This window comes from Etheostoma spectabile, unplaced genomic scaffold, assembly GCF_008692095.1.
Source record: "Etheostoma spectabile isolate EspeVRDwgs_2016 unplaced genomic scaffold, UIUC_Espe_1.0 scaffold00005105, whole genome shotgun sequence".
Lineage (NCBI taxonomy): Eukaryota > Metazoa > Chordata > Actinopteri > Perciformes > Percidae > Etheostoma > Etheostoma spectabile.
The window spans coordinates 38842-54366 of NW_022603229.1; the positions used below are offsets into that span (position 1 = coordinate 38842).

The following is a 15525-nucleotide window of genomic DNA, read 5'->3' on the forward strand; positions in this document are numbered from 1 at the left end:
CTTGTTTTCTCATTAGGTCTTGAGATAGTAAATGTGAGTGTGAAGGATGTCCATGTGAGTGACCATAGTTGTGTTTTCTTTAAATTAAACTTACCACGGGATCCCCCGCCTCTGAGAATTAAGGCTCAGAGGAGAGTTTTTAATCAGGATGTTGCTGGGAAATTTTCTATCTTGTTTGATCCATGCCAGCTAAGAGGTTGTAGTGATGTAAATGTGTGTGTGGAGTCTTTTAACAGCCAATGTTTAACAATTCTAGATGAAGTGGCTCCTATGAAATCAAACATTGTGTCTGTTAAAAAGCCCTGCCCGTGGATTAATTCATCTATTCAGAGCCTTAGAAGTAAACGTCGGAAAATAGAGCGCTTATGGAAAACAACTAAACTCGAAGTCCACAGGCTCTATCTTAGGGAATTAACTGCTTCTCTAAATGAACTCCTGAAGAATGCTAGAACTAACTACTTCTCTCAGCTAATATCGGCTAACAAGAAAAACCCCAAATTCTTATTTGATTCTATTAACTCTATTGTTTCTCCATCTGTTTCTCAAATTGCGGTGCTCTCTCTGTTGAATAGTGTTACAGCCTGGCTCAAAGCCAGCAACAAAAAGGGAGGTTTCACACAGATAATGCAACCAAAATGAGATTTATTCAACTAAATACAACAATAACCTAACTGAACCCAAAACCAAACAAAGAACAAAATGGTGGTTGCTCCTGAAGGACCAGGTGAGAGAGTCAGACTCCCAGCAGGGCAGGCCCTTATGCCTTCTGTAGGCCACGCCCACCCGGCCAGGCAAGACGACCCGCCCACTCTCAGCACCTGCAACAAAAAAAAGAGCAGACATAACAGGCCGGCATATTGGGAAGGGCCGTCACACCCCCTCCCTCAAGACGGGAGTCCTCACACTCCCAACCACATCCCAACTGCCACAAACACTTAAACCGCCACAGCTCTGGACATGGCATCCGCCACGGTATTGTCAGCTCCTTTGACATGTCGAATGTCTAAATGAAAAGGTTGGAGGAAAAGACACCAACGCATAAGTCGCTGATTCGGATTCTGGAGTGAATGGAGAAAAGTCAGAGGATTATGATCAGTGTAAACCACTACCGGACTCACCCCTCCCCCCACATAAACCTCAAAGTGCTGCAAAGCCCAAATGAGTGCCAGAGCCTCCTTTTCAATGATGGAATAATTAAGCTGATGTGAGTTAAACTTTTTCGAAAAGAAACTCACCGGACAGTCAACACCGTTTCCATTTGTCTGCATGAGTACAGCACCAGCCCCCACCTTACTAGCATCCACATACAGCGAAAAAGGCCGGTCCATCTGGGGGGCTGCTAGAACAGGGGCAGAACACAACAAAGACTTCACCGACTCAAAAGCGTCCTGACATTTACGCGACCATTCAAACTTAACCTTTTGGCTTAGCATAGAAGTGAGGGGAGCAGCCACAGTGGAAAAGTGGTTACAAAACCCACGATAGTAACCCACCATACCCAAGAAACGAGAGAGCTCTTTCTTGGTAGTCGGAACAGGAAACTGGTCAATAGCCAACACCTTTGCCCTCACTGGACAAACCCGCCCTTGACCAACCACCTTACCCAGGAAGGTGACAGTTGCCTTAGCAAACTCACATTTTGCCAAATTGACGGTCAACCCAGCCCAGGCCAACCGGTCAAACAGGGCCTGGATACGCTGAAGATGATCCTCCCAAGAGTCACTGTATATGACAACATCATCCAAATAAACAGCACAACCCACCAGTCCGGACACAACCGTATTCATTAGGCGTTGGAAAGTGGCTGGGGAGTAATGAAGGACGCAATTTCCCTAGCCCTAGGACTTAAAGGAACCTGCCAATAACCTTTAAGCAAGTCAAACTTACTGACAAACTTAGCAGAACCAACTTGGTCTACACAGTCCTCCATACGCGGAAGTGGAAACGAATCAGGCTTCGTCAGTAGGTTCACTTTGCGAAGATCAGTACACGGTCTGAACGTACCATCAGGCTTCTTTACAAGCAAACATGGAGAGGACCAACTAGAGGCACACGGCTCAGCAATGTTATTCTCCAACATATAACCGACCTCCTCCTCCAACTGCCCGCGCTTTTCCAAAGACATGCGATAAAAACGTTGTCTAACGGGTTTAGCATCTCCCACGTCAATGTCATGTTGAATCAGGTGAGTACGCGACGGAACATCAGCGAACAAACACGGATACCCTGTTATCAGGGTCACCAACTGTGAACGCCTTGGTTCAGGTAAATGTTTTAACACTCCCTCCAGTTTATCCAGTGTCTCAGAGTTCTTAAGACGCCCCATCAACACGCCATCATCGGGTGAAACCAACACATCCTCATGTTCCACCATCAGATCACCAGATGGAGATGGATTATCTAGCGTACCCGCTGCCGCACCAGAAGAAACCACCGACCCGGGACCCGACACAGCAGAACGAGCATAATAGGGTTTCAACAAATTAATGTGGCACAACTGTTCCGACTTCCTCCGATCCGGAGTCGCAATGAAATAATTCAGGTCTGACACTTTTCGGGTCACTGTATAAGGACCACAAAACTTTGCCTGAAAAGGTGAGCCAACCAACGGCACAAGTGCCAGAACCTGATCACCCGGACTAAACTCACGGCGTTCCCCCCGCCGATCGTACAACGTCTTCATTTTATTTTGAGCTCCCTGCAAATTAACTCTTGCCAGTTCGTTTGCACAGTACAACCGCTGTCTGAACCCATTCACATAATCTATCAAATTGCTCGGAGCCTCTCCAGCTTTCCAGTCATCATGTAATGAGGCTAAAGGGCCTCTTACTTTATGACCAAAAACCAGATCATTAGGACTAAAGCCCAAACTCTCTTGGGACACCTCCCTTGCAGCTAACATTAGCCATGGTAACCCCTCCTCCCAATCACGTTCCAACTCAGTGCAATAAGCACGCAGAAGAGACTTCAAGGTCTGATGAAACCTTTCCAAAGCTCCTTGGCTCTGAGCATGGTAAGCACTAGACTGTGAACGTTTAACATTCAATTGCCTTAACACCTCTGCAAACAGCTTGGAGCAGAAGTTAGAACCCTGATCAGACTGGATAACCCTAGGAATACCAAAAATAGACAGGAACTGTGTAAGAGCTCTCACAACTGATTTAGCGGTGATGTTTCTGAGGGGATACGCAGCAGGATAACGTGTAGCCTGACACATTACAGTAAGCAAAAAGGTATTACCTGCTTTCGAGCGTGGCAAAGGACCAACACAATCGATGATCAGATGCTCAAACGGTTGTTCAGCAACTGGAATAGGGTACAGGGGTGCAGGCTTAATCACCTGATTTGGTTTACCTGTTAACTGACAAGTGTGGCAAGTTTTAACAAAAACAGAAATGTCTCTCTTCAAAAGAGGCCAGTAAAAATGACGTAAAACCCTATCATAGGTTTTCCGTACCCCTAAATGACCCGCCACGCCATCATGAGCCATCCGAAGTACAGCAGGTCTTAACACAGAGGGCAGAACAATCTGCACAACTTCTTCCCCCACAAAACAGTCCCCCCGGGGTACCCACTTTCTCACTAACAGGCCCTCACGGAGAAAATAACCACAGGCTGCACTCTCCACCTCATCCTCAGGCAGAACCTGGCTGTAAAGAGGCCGAAGGGATGGGTCATCTCTTTGCTCTTTCACCAAACTACTGCAAGACATCGGCAAAGGATAAGCCGGCACAGGGAATACCGGGTCACCTGTCCCACGCGGCCCAACAAGACCAAAAACATCACTGGCCCGGCTCATAGCACGGGTCACTGCACAATCGGAAAGAACCCCCGAAACGTCTATGAGCGACTCAGAACCGTCTACCTGGCGAATTTGAACATTTCCCGAAACAGATGAAACAGGCCACATACGATTTCCAGCCAAGTCATTCCCCAGAATGACATGTACTCCCCCCACAGGCAAGGCAGGCCGCACCCCCATGGTCACCTCACCATGCACCAAATCCGAGAAGAGCGTCAACCTATGCTGTGGGGCAGAAAAAACCGTCAGACCCATACCCCGGACAGCAATACTGGAACCAGTCGCTGTCTCAGAGGAGAAAGATAGCACAGAGTCCACAATAAACGAGTCAAGTGCCCCCGAATCCCTTAAAATCCTAACAGGAACTTTCCTGCTACTCCCGACCAGCGAAACATAACCCTCGGTTACAAATGCAGCATAACCAGGATCAATTACTTCCTCAACTGAGGAAACATCCCGACGGTGCTCCACCACAGGAATCTCCGTCCCCGACACAGACAATGAAGGTTTTGTATGTTCCCACACCGCCGCAAGGACACGACTCCGCTCCTCACGCAAAGCCGCAGCAGCCGCAGACGACTTTGTTGGCGAATACACAGGCTTAAGCTTTTTCCTCAATACTGGGCACTCACTTTTCCAGTGACCCTTCCCCATACAATAGTTACAGACACGATGTGGGTCCAGCTTCCCCTGGAAACCCCTGTCTACCTCAGCCCGCTCAATCCCTTCCGACTGCCTGACAGAGTGAGCCGCATCTCCACGACCACGGGACTCCCCAAAAAAAACCTTATGGGTCAAAACAAACTCATCCGCCAATTTAGCAGCATCTGTAACCCTACTTACTTTCTGTTCATTTATGTACGTAACAACACGATCCGACAGAGTATTTTTAAACTGTTCGAGCAAAATCAGCTCCTGCAAATCCTCCAAGGTTTGTACCTGAGAAGCAGCACACCACCGACTAAAATGAGTGATTAAATCACGAACAAATTCAGTGTGAGACAGCGTCTCTTTTTTGTGTGATCTGAACCGCTGACGATATGCTTCCGGCACCAATTCATATGCCCCAAGTACTGCAGCTTTAACCAAGCGGTAAACGCCACTATCAGCAACACTCATAGCTGAAAATGCCTCCTGGGCCCTACCAGTGAGCACACACTGAAGCAGAAGAGTGCTATCAGTGTCAGACCAACCCCGCGCATTTGCTAAACGTTCAAACAAAACAAAGAAAATGTCAGGGTCCTTTTCATTAAATTTTGGAACCAACCGCAAATTGACGGAAACGTCGAATGACTGAGTCGGAGGAATAAGCCCTAATGACCCATCAACCTTCAGTGGGCCAGACTGAAGCTTTCCTGTACTTATAAGGTCCAAACGATAGCGCTCCAACTCTGCCTGTTGTCTCGCTTGATCATGTGCCAGTTCGGCCTCCCGAAGATGAACATCTTGACGTGATTTCTCCAATTGCAACTGTAACAAGAGTAACTCTTTCTGCTCCACAAAGGACAATCCAGCCCCAAAACCCGCCAGAACAGGCGCCACGTTAGACACTTTAACCTCGCCATCTACATCAGACAAACTAGTCACTACTACAGGCACCCTAGCAGTCTCACCAAGGACAGGCAAAACATCCTGCTCCACTAACGTGGCCTTTAAAGCACCCAACAGCTCCTCTTTATTTAGCTTTTTAGACAAATCCACGCCATAATAGTCAGCCACTCTAAAGAGCTGGTCTCTCTTATAAGAATCGAGCAGTTCCACACCTGGACACTTAATAAACTCCTCAATTGAAGCCATTCCTCCAGGCAGAATGTCTAAGCAACAAATACAGGTAGAAAAGAACACCAACAGGGGCGACAAGCCGTAAGTATGGAACCTTATTCCTCTGGCTAACCACCCAATTACTACCTCTCTCACTCAACCCTAGTCTTCATGCAGGCTAGCGGCGGGATAAATTAAGCACAAGCCCAGTAACCCGGTTAACTTCCAGCATGCTGAAAATCACCTAGACAGTCATGGAGTGCACCCGAGCAGCTCCTAGAACCGCTTTAACCACCCGCTGCACAAAAATAACAAACTAAAACAAAAAAAGGTCAATGGGGACAACGAGTGTCACACATTGCTTATGCCTACCAGGAATAAAGGCTCCAAACAACTCACCAGCCCTCAACCCCGATACCAAATCAGATCTCCAGTTTTAAGTAAGATCCCGGACGAGCCCCCATTTGTTACAGCCTGGCTCAAAGCCAGCAACAAAAAGGGAGGTTTCACACAGATAATGCAACCAAAATGAGATTTATTCAACTAAATACAACAATAACCTAACTGAACCCAAAACCAAACAAAGAACAAAATGGTGGTTGCTCCTGAAGGACCAGGTGAGAGAGTCAGACTCCCAGCAGGGCAGGCCCTTATGCCTTCTGTAGGCCACGCCCACCCGGCCAGGCAAGACGACCCGCCCACTCTCAGCACCTGCAACAAAAAAAAGAGCAGACATAACAGGCCGGCATATTGGGAAGGGCCGTCACAATAGTAATGTATTCCTTGACTTCTTTGTTGGAAAAATTAAGGATATCAGAGCTAGCATTTCACTACCTCCTGTGTACAAGGCCTGTACATCGGCTCTTTCCTATCCGTGTTTCACTTTTAATCTTGTGTCATTATTCGATGTTACTACTCTGCTAGATAAGCTGAAGCCCTCTTATGGTCAGAGTGATGTTCTCCCGACTATGCTGTTCAAGCAGGTTTTTGATAGTATTGGCCCCTGTGTTGTAGAAATGATCAATACTTCTCTTTTAACTGGGGTGGTTCCTGACTTTTTCAAACATGCTATTGTCGAACCTGTTCTTAAAAAGCCTAGTTTAGACCCATTGCAACCCTCGAATTATAGACCTATATCTAAACTCCCATTTATGGCAAAGATTCTAGAGAAAGTGGTAGCAGAGCAGCTTACTTCTTTCTTAGAGATAAATGATATTTTTGATAAATATCAATCAGGTTTCCGTAAAAAACATTCTACGGAAACTGCACTGGTGAAAGTTTCAAGCGATATTTTGATGTCTGCTGATTCTGGGAAGCATACAGTGTTAGTTTTGTTGGACCTTACATCTGCCTTTGACACTATTGATCACAATATTATGCTTAAAAAACTTCAGGCTCTATTAGGGATATCTGGATCAGCTTTGAAATGGTTTTCATCTTACCTTACTGGTAGAAGTTTTAGTGTCTATATAAATCAGAACATGTCAGATGTTGCAGGTTTATCGAGTGGTGTTCCTCAGGGCTCTGTCCTGGGACCAATTCTTTTCCTTCTGTATATATTCCCTCTAGGACAGATAATAAGCCAGTTTCAGGATGTTTCTTATCACTTGTATGCAGATGACATTCAGTTATACTGTTCCTTTAAGCCTACTGAGTTATTTAAACTGTCATCTTTAATGAATTGTCTGAGTAGAATCAAGCAGTGGCTAAATGACAACTTTTTAATGTTGAACTCAGCCAAGACTGAAACTTTAATCATTGCTCCGGAGCAGAGCATCCCTCAGATTAAGAAACACATTGGTGACTTAAGTTTGTCTGTTCAGCCCAGTCTCAGGAGCTTAGGTGTTGTTTTTGATGCGGCCATGTCTCTGGAGAAACACTCGAAACAACTTATTAAAAACTGTTTCTTTCAATTAAGGAACATTTCAAAGATAAGAGCCTTGGTGTCAAAAGCCGAGTTGGAGATGATTATTCATGCTTTTATCTCGTCTCGCTTAGACTATTGTAACAGTCTTTTTATTTGCCTTAATAAGAAGGATCTTTGTCGTCTCCAGACTGTCCAAAATTCTGCTGCTAGGCTTTTAACCCACACGAGTAAAAGGGCACATATTACTCCAGTTTTAGCTTCACTTCATTGGTTACCAGTGATATTTAGAATGCACTTCAAGATTTTGGTCTTAACTTTTAGAGCCCTACAAGGACAGGCCCCCCCTTACATCTCTGACCTGATACAGCTGCGTACATCCTCACGTAGTCTGAGATCAACAGGCCAGAGACTATTAGTTGCCCCCCTTACACATTTTAAAACTAGGGGGGACCGTTCATTTCAGGTTGTTGCACCTAAGTTATGGAACGCTTTGCCTCCTTCCATGCGCTGCTTAGATTGTGTGGAAAATTTTAAAACTCAGTTGAAAACTCTGCTTTTTAAAGAGGCTTTTAACTAGATTGTAGGGTGGTTAGGCTGGTCTTATGTGTACGTGTTATTCTTTTGTTTTTGTGATGTATTGTATTTATGAGAGTTGCTAAATGTTTCCTTTTGTTGTGAAGCACTTTGTGATCTTCATCTGAGAAAAGTGCTATACAAATAAATTTTACTTACTTACTTACTTACTTACATGTATTCAGTTGTGATTTTGTGAGAATTCCGTGAATATTCCCATCCAATTAGATTCAATTTGGTATTGATGACGCGAAAATAATAACTAACTCCAGTGAGATTATTTGAAACTTAATGAGGACTAGATTAGGATTTAAAAAGATGTAAAGCTGAATCAGGTGTGTCCGTTAAAACACCGACGGAGACAACTTCTCTCTCTTTATGCTTTATCACAATCAAGCATCAGGATAAACATGGGGGGGGATGGGTTAGCTCTGCTAAGGCTGTGTGTGTGGTAATAAAATAAATAAATAACATTGTAAAGACTACCCTACACAATGCATAGGAATCTTACAGTGAGGAAAATAAGTATTTGAACACCCTGCTATTTTGCAAGTGCAGCTGAGGCATTATATGGTGTGTTGAGGTGCTACATGAATATTTCTGCAAACAATCATAGCACTGCTTTTCAGGTTGTCGTGGCCGAGTGGTTAAGGCAATGGACTAGAAATCTATTGGGGTCTCCCCGTGCAGGTTCAAATCCTGCTGACAACAAAAGGCTTTCTTTCAGAGTGGTAGCAAACCAATGACACATCACAGTTTACCAAATTGCAGATCTGCCGTCATAAACCTCATAGGTACTGGAAGACACCAGTCTCCACCAATGTATTTCTTTTCAGTCTGTGTTACAAGATTTGCAGTGATTGTCTAGCATAAAGGCAACAGGTGTGTTACTTGTTACTTTTTTGACTATGATTTTGTACCATAGCAGTGCAAGCATTTATCCCAGGTTTGATTTCCAGCCACTGCAGTTGCATTTACAGGTTTTGAAGCCATATACAACATTACCATTACATGCTTTACCCAGGTTTCTTCTTTTATTCAATGATATTTCAATTCCCTCGTGGGAGTCATCCCAAAAGGATTAATAAAGATAAGTCTAAGTCTATCTCAGAAAAAAGTCAAAGAAATCTGAAAATCTTCCGGAGATGTAGCTCAGTGGTAGAGCTCATGCTTTACATGTATGAGGACCTGGCATCTCCAGCAGGTATTATGGTAGAGTCTTTAAAAGAGCTGCAACAGAGATTACCTCCTGTGGTAATCTGACTGGTAGGGTTATAGAACGTAGTGGTAGACTAAGACCTCCTGTCACACATACTAAGCGGTCAGCTCTCTCTTTTATACCTCAGACTATCAGACAGCACAACAAGCACTTTAAATGTACATGTTTTAGAGTTTCTGTTTTACTCTATTTATGTTCTTGTACTGTAGTGTAGTATATTTATTGTATTATGCTCCAGTTTTTATGGCTGTTACAGCGGGTATGAGCACTGTAGTTTCCATTTTTATAGATGAAATAAACTTGACATGCCATCAAGTTTACTCTTCAGCAGGCAGAGACATTTCACTTCAGACAGTGGCAGCAACAGATGTTTTGTTAAACATCAACAGACTGGAAATAGACTTAAGTTGGCCAGTAATTGTTGCTTTTTCATCTTTGTTGTGATTGTTGTGGGCCTTTCATATCACACATGTGGATATTACAAAAGAGACTGCCTAGAAAACCTGCTACAACTTGTAAAGGTTCCATGGTGTAATGGTTAGCACTCTGGGCTCTGAAATTCATGATAATAAAAACTTTATAATCTTCACACCAAAGTTGCAACAACACCTCCCACAAAAGGCTTTTATTCGCTTTACATGGACACATATAATGTTATGGTAGAAAACAACACCACATGTCACTTTAGTGATCTAGAAAATCAGGCTATAACTTTGTTGCACATGTTAAGGAACCATATGGAAACACTTTATTAAGTGATAACCAGGCACTGCTGGGATTTGGACCCAGGATCTCCTGTTTACGAGACAGGCGCTTTAACCACTAAGCTACAGCACCTCCTACTGCAAAGTTCGTCTTGCAAGAATACAATGAGCTAGTGAAAAGGGTTCCTTCCATCCATCCATCTTTGTCCAGCAGCTCCAGCAGGGGACCCCAAACTGCCCTTTGCCGAGCCACATAAACCAGCTCCGACTGGGGGATCCTGAGGTGTTCCCAGGCCAGGTTGGAGATGTACCCTCTCCACATAGTCCTGGGTCTTCCCCGAGGCCTCCTCCCAGCTGGACATGCCAGGACCAGCTCTCTATGGAGCACCCCAGGAGGCATCCTTACCAGATGACCCAACCACCTCAGTTGTTTACACCGAGTACCTTCATAATGGCCATGGATCCGTGTGTATCCCCAGAGGTGCTGTGGCTTAGTTGGTTAAAGTGCCTGTCTAGTCAGCAGAAGTTCCTGGGTTCAAATCCCAGCAGCACCTTGTTGTTGCAGAGATTACCTATACTTGTTTTTAAGTTGCCTGCTAATCAGATGTTGTTGTGGGCGGGGCATTAAGTTTGACTCAGTGGTGAGTGAAATGGAGCATCTGATTGACACAGAACTGTAGTGGAGCCAAAGTAGCACATTTATTACTTAATTTCATTAGTTATTGGCAAATAGAACACCTTGTGGGCATGTTATTGGTGTTTTTTGTGTAAATGTAACATGCCATTTTCATTTGCTACCAGGGTACTTTGACAGGGATTGGGTTGACATGATGATGACACGCCAAAAGAGGTAATCTCTTCAAGAACAAGGTGCTGCTGGGATTTGAACCCAGGATCTCCTGTTTACTAGACAGGCACTTTAACCAACTAAGCCACAGCACCTCCACAAGTAGCTACCCTATTAAGTCTTAATTTGTCTTTTACCTTGTATAAGCTAAACATACAGTATACTGACGGGCAGTATTGGGAGTAACGGCTTAGCTCGCCTAGGCTTGGCGGATCAATCCTATCCAGTCAGTCTGCAGAAGAGGTAGAAGTACCTGGCAGGTCTCTCCCTTCAGCAGTTTGAGAACGCCAGCCCACTCCTTCTCATTGGTGCTGATCATCCACATCTCACCCCCATAGAGCCAGTGAAGTCGGTCCACCAGGTGGACCACTCACCATTCGAACCAGACTGGGGGGGAACGCTTCATGGCCCAGCACGTATCGTGGACGTCCACTGTTCCTTCCAACATGGAGCTCTTCCAGATTGTTGAGAATCTCTTGCAGCTGAATGTGCTGCCACACAAAAATGAGAAAGTGGTAACCAGGTCAAGACAAGACCAGGAGGCAGTAAGTCTGCTTGAAGAGAAGACTACGCGTGTGGAGGTAGACAGAATACTCCGCTATGCTGTAACAGTTTCCCTAACTCACCCGGCAAGGGAAAAGTACAACACATAAAAATTAAGGTAATGGGGGGGGATCTCTGATATCTATTGGCTATAATCTAGTCCTGCCTACTTTATTTACACAACCCCAGAACACCAACACCCTCAACCCCACAAACACCCTAATTGCCTCTAATTTAGCTCAAAAACATGCTAATAAAATAAAAAGAAGACCATGGAATATAATTGTAACTGCTTAACTGTGTAACTAATTAAACAGGATGCACCATCTTCGTCCCCATCCCTTTCTGGCAGCCATATCTGATAAGAATGGCCAAGCAACCAAAGGAGAGAATGTGAAGTAGGTAAGGGAATGTACTGTTGAAAGTCGGTGTGCAAATGTGTGTTGATGATTGTGTAACCCTTGCAAGCGACTTATCTTATCCCCCCCAAGCTACACCACCACAACAAACAGCAAAAAAACAAACAAAAACAATATCCCCAATATCGAATCTACGCCTCCAGTGGAGACTGCGACCTGAACGCAGCACCTTGGACCGCTCAGCTATCCTGACTGAAGAATCCAACGTGTAGTAGGATCTCTCACATAAATAATAATATGGTAAGTCAACTATGTCATGATATATTAGGTTCTCAGTCATCCAGGTCATACTTATCAAAGGAAGGTTTCCTTATTGTCAGCCCAAATATATGGGTTTATGGGACCATGGAAGAAAGTCACCAGTGTGGAAATGTGCTTGACAATGGCAATACATTGCGCGGGATGTGAAGGCGCTGTGTTCAGGTCGCAGTCTCCACTGGGGGCTTGGATTCAAATCCCACTTCTTACATGAATTGTTTCCCTCTAGAACTAATTTCAGAGACATGGTATTGGGAAGCTTGAACTCAGCTATTCTCTACATTGTAGTGGACATTAATTTGCGCAAAGATACTGAATTGCAAGTACAGCCGCACCTTTTGTGAGCATCTGCATTATCAACTCATGTAAAGTTACCATGTGTACACAGTAGACCTATCTACTGCTGTATTCATTGTTTGTGGCATAAGCTTTAAAACCTATTCTTGACTTGCCTTGTTCTACATCCTGTGTGAACGCTTAGCTTACTAAATGACTTAAGTTAGCCAGTAATTGTTGTGTGCCTTCAATAGCATAAGTGTTAATAATATGGAAGAAGCTGCCTGGCAAACCAATGTTGCCTTTCAGGACAGTGGTTCCATGGTGTAATGGTAAGCACTCTGGACTTTGAATCCAGTGATCCGAGTTCAAGTCTCGCTGGAGCCTGGTTTTAAGCCAGAGTACTGGTGAAATAAAAAAATCAACCTCTACACTGTCTGGAGGGAACCCTTTTCACTAGCTCATTGTATTCTTGCAAGACAGACTTTGCTGCAGGAGGCGCTGTAGCTTAGTGGTTATAGCGCCTGTCTCGTAAACAGGAGATCCTGGGTCCAAATCCCAGCAGTGCCTGGTTATCACTTAATAAAGTGTTTCCACATGGTTCCTGATACTTAACATGTGCAATAAAGTTATAGCCTGATTTTCTAGATCACTAAAGTGACATGTGATGTTGTTTTGTACCATAACATTACATGTGTCCATGTAAAGTGAATAAAAGCCTTTTGTTGGAGGTGTTGTTGCAACTTTAGTGTGAAGATTATAAAGTTTTTATTATCATGAATTCCTTTAGTCTTACCTTGGAAGCTTAGGGCTCCTGCACACTGCCTGCGTGGCGTGAGCGTGTCAGCTGAGGTTAGAATGCCTACCGTATTGGTCAATACTGTTAACATGGGAGAAATAAAAACAGACACGCCACACAGCAAACGCTATGTTGACTGTTGAGGAGGACTAAATTAGGACTGTGTTTTAAGCTTTCCATGGCTTTCCATGAGAAATGGCATGATAACAGCGGTTTTCAGTGTTGATGGAACATGGCCTGACCGGAGGGAGTGGTTAATGACCTTTGTGATGAGGGGACTTATGGCATGGAGGTTGGATTTTACCAGGGCTGTGGGGAAAGGGTCTCTCATCTCTCAAGGTTCTTGCATAGGACTTCTGTTGTTCTCGATTGGCCTGCCTATGAACAGTGAGTCCTTAGGCGTCGCTCAAGGACACGTCCAGCTGTTTTCATTTGCCGGAGTTTGTAGGGGTCCCCTACTGGAGCTGCTGGACAAAGATGGATGGATGGAAGCAACCCTGTTCATTAGCTCATTGTATTCTTGCAAGACAAGCTTATCTGTAGAAGGCGCTGTAGCTTAGTGGTTAAAGCGCCTGCCTTGTAAACAGGAGATCCTGGGTCCAAATCCTAGCAGTGCCTGGTTATCACTGAATGAAGTGTGTGCATATGATTTGTGACTCTTAACAGGTACAACAACGTTAACAGTTGCCTGATTTTCCAGTGTACAAAAGGGACATGTGATGTTGTCTTATAACATTATATGTGGCTGAAAACAGTCTATACCAGTGGAGTGGAATGCTGGCTTTAATAGTTGCAGGTAAGCTGCACGCTGTTAGGTCAGCCATTGCGGGAATCACTGGTTTAGACTTCCACCGATGACACTCATCAAGTGTGCAGGTAATGACGGATGGCCTCGCGCCCTCTCACCCATCTCACTCCGGACACCCATCTCACCTCGGACACAACCTGTTCCAGCTTCACCCCTCTGGTAGGCGCTACAGAGCACTTTACGCCAAAACCAACAGACTTAGGACCAATTTCTTCCCACAAGCCATCACTCTGATGAAATATTTGCACCGCTCTTCTACGGCTTCTGAATGCAAGAGTATATTGCTGCAGCCTGGAGCGTCCCATGTCATCCGTCCTGTCTCATGCGGTCTTGTCTCATGCGGAGGCGTGTCCAACGGTAAATCCAGAGGGCCAAAAATGCAAAATCGCGAATATTTTTTTAAAAATTAATTTATATGATTGCCATTAACGGCAATCATACAAATTAATAAAATATGTTTGTTTTTTTAACTAAACATGTCCATAAGATAAATGCAGACTATCATACTGATGAATAAAAACACTTAAAATATATGTTCGTCTATAAAATAAATGCAGATTATCGGCAAACTAAAAAAATCCTTCTGCCATCTCCGAGTTTCTACTTTTCATAATAAAAGCTCGCATCTGGAATCAAATACTAATATCTCTCTTTTCAAAGTTAAAGCTCATGTCAACTATCATGCTAATGAATAAAATATTTGGTGTGTTTTTAAATATTTAAAAATATATGTCCGTCTCTAAAAAAATGCAGGTGATAGGCAAACAAAAAAATTCCTTCTATAGCTGCAACCTTGAGCCAAGTTGCAGCTATAGAAGGAATTTCTCTCCCGACAGAGTTCAAGCATTTGTTTTTGTTTTAAAAAAAAAGTCCCCCTTTCATACAATACAACACAAAATATAACCGCCAGCGGAAGTGGAAGAAAAATTCAATCGCATCCTGGCCCAAGACCGTACGGTGGAGAGATACGCAGTCGAGGACGGGTCCCAGAGATCCGAAGGCCGATGCCGATAAGCAGTTGTATTTGCAGCAATGTCCCAGTGAAGTCTGAAAACAATATAGAATAGGCCTATAGGCTACAATTAAAAAGTCTTGGAAAGCGTGTAACATGTTTATTTTTGTAGTTGATGTGTGTGCAGATCGTGGATTGTTATCCCTCCTCAGGAGGTCCTGCTGTTAGTTGGCAGAAACGGCTGCGTCGTTGATGCAGGTTTGATCAGATGTAGCTTCGTTAATATGGAACAACACAAGCATAACATTCAGAAATTAGCAAACTACATGTAGGCCTAGGCTATGGCAAAATTGTTACTTTAACAGTTTTTTAAAGTTTTTCAATTGATTGCAACAAATGTGGTCACGAATTTACCCGTGACTCCGTCTGGAAAATTATTCGCGATATCGTAATTTTGACCCTCTGGATTTACCGTTGGTAACTCCGCATGAGACGAGACCGTATGAGACGGGACGGATGACATGGGATGCTCCAGGCTGCAGCCATACCCGTCTCTCTGAATGAGAGTAAGTTTGATGTTTTGTTTGTGAGTAGTACTCAAGGAGGTGCTGTGGTTTAGTTGATTAAAGTACCTGTCTAGTAAACAGGAGATTCAGGGTTCAAATCCCTGCAGCACCTTGTTGTTGAAGTCATTACC

General features: G+C 44.1%; 1 long non-coding RNA gene and 5 other non-coding genes across 6 annotated transcripts; 3 read left to right on the plus strand and 3 right to left on the minus strand.

Annotated features, from left to right (window-relative positions):
* Positions 1-169: 169 nt before the first annotated feature.
* Positions 170-6423, minus strand: LOC116677451 (uncharacterized). The gene is made up of 3 exons (XR_004328984.1): positions 6331-6423; positions 5383-5388; positions 170-561 (listed from the first exon to the last, which is right to left on the minus strand). It is a non-coding gene; the product is annotated as an uncharacterized LOC116677451 (long non-coding RNA).
* A 3563-nt stretch (positions 6424-9986) lies between these two features.
* Positions 9987-10059, minus strand: trnat-cgu (transfer RNA threonine (anticodon CGU)). The gene has a single exon. It is a non-coding gene; the product is annotated as a tRNA-Thr (tRNA).
* A 735-nt stretch (positions 10060-10794) lies between these two features.
* trnat-agu (transfer RNA threonine (anticodon AGU)) lies at positions 10795-10868 on the minus strand. The gene has a single exon. It is a non-coding gene; the product is annotated as a tRNA-Thr (tRNA).
* A 1716-nt stretch (positions 10869-12584) lies between these two features.
* Positions 12585-12656, plus strand: trnaq-uug (transfer RNA glutamine (anticodon UUG)). Its single transcript has one exon. It is a non-coding gene; the product is annotated as a tRNA-Gln (tRNA).
* A 110-nt stretch (positions 12657-12766) lies between these two features.
* On the plus strand, positions 12767-12839 carry trnat-cgu (transfer RNA threonine (anticodon CGU)). Its single transcript has one exon. It is a non-coding gene; the product is annotated as a tRNA-Thr (tRNA).
* Positions 12840-13613: 774 nt separating this feature from the next.
* Positions 13614-13686, plus strand: trnat-ugu (transfer RNA threonine (anticodon UGU)). The gene has a single exon. It is a non-coding gene; the product is annotated as a tRNA-Thr (tRNA).
* The last annotated feature ends 1839 nt before the right edge of the window (positions 13687-15525 follow it).